The sequence below is a fragment of the Chrysochloris asiatica genome, unplaced genomic scaffold, assembly GCF_000296735.1.
Source record: "Chrysochloris asiatica unplaced genomic scaffold, ChrAsi1.0 scaffold00377, whole genome shotgun sequence".
Taxonomy (NCBI): Eukaryota; Metazoa; Chordata; class Mammalia; order Afrosoricida; family Chrysochloridae; genus Chrysochloris; species Chrysochloris asiatica.
Genome location: NW_006408895.1, coordinates 122,773 through 124,023, shown reverse-complemented (window position 1 = coordinate 124,023; position 1,251 = coordinate 122,773).

Below are 1,251 nucleotides of genomic sequence, written 5' to 3'. Positions count from 1 at the left end.
GGTAGTCTCTGCTTTCAGCCTAAATCCATCAGATATCAGCAATAATATCTCTTGTTCCATATCCTCTTCTGAATCTGGCTTGAACCTCTGGAAGTTCTCTATCAATGTATGCTTGCAGCCATCACTGTATTACTTTTAGTAAAACTTTACTCTCATGGGATATCAAAGATATTGTCTGATGATTTCTGCATTCTGTTGGGTCACCTCTCTTTGGAATGGGCACAAATATGGATCTCTTCAATCAGTTGGCCATATAATTGTCTTCCAAATTTCTTGGCATAGATGACTGAGTGCCTCCAGTGCCGCCTCACTTTCTTGAAAGAGTTCAATTTTTATTCCATCAATTCTTGGTGCCTTGTTCTTTTCCAATTCCTTCAATGCACCTTGGACTTCTACCTTCAGCATCTTGATCATATCCTTCAGCTCTTGATCATATGCTACCTTTGAAACAGTTGAACATCAACCATTTCCTTTTGGTACAGTGACTCTGTGTATTGCACAGAGTTTCTTGTGTAGATTAATTTAATTTTTTTTTGCAAATATAAGAAAAAATGTGTGTGTAATTTTTGAGGTTATGCTTTTGAATTATTACTTTTTAAAAAAGTTTTTATTGTGAATTGAATGACAGTTTACATGGGAGAACATCAGTTTCACACTCATCATTTCATTGCAATGATTACAATTCCTTAAGTGTATCATCATCATTCAACAATATTTGCTTTTATTTTCTCTGATTGTTTGTTTGTTTGTTTGTTTGGTTTTTACTCTGGATGTACAAAAAAAACACTAAGGAATATATTATCATTTAATCCTCAGCTGCTCTATCTCTCCATGTCATCATCTCTGCCTCCATCTCTGGTGTTGCTTCTTCTCTGATTAGGGCTCCACATTCTGCTTATGCTCTTTTTTCTTGATGGTCCTAGCGTCCTCTTTACCTGGAATGCAAATACAACTAGTCCCCGCTTTTTGTTACATAACTTCTACCATTAAAGTTGTGACAGTCGTAACTTCACATTATTTTTAAGTGCACTAAGATAGTTTATATAATACATTTATTCTCTGTTTATGGCAATTTACTAATATTCTCTGATGAAACAATCCAGATACAGTGTTTGCTGGAGTGTCAGTCAAAAAAAGGTTCTTTACTATTTTTCAGTACTTTGTCTATAGTAACATCTTATTTGAGATTCAAATGGTGCATCCAGCTCTTCTTTTGTAAGTATTTGCTAGCATGAGTTTCCTCTTCTTCTT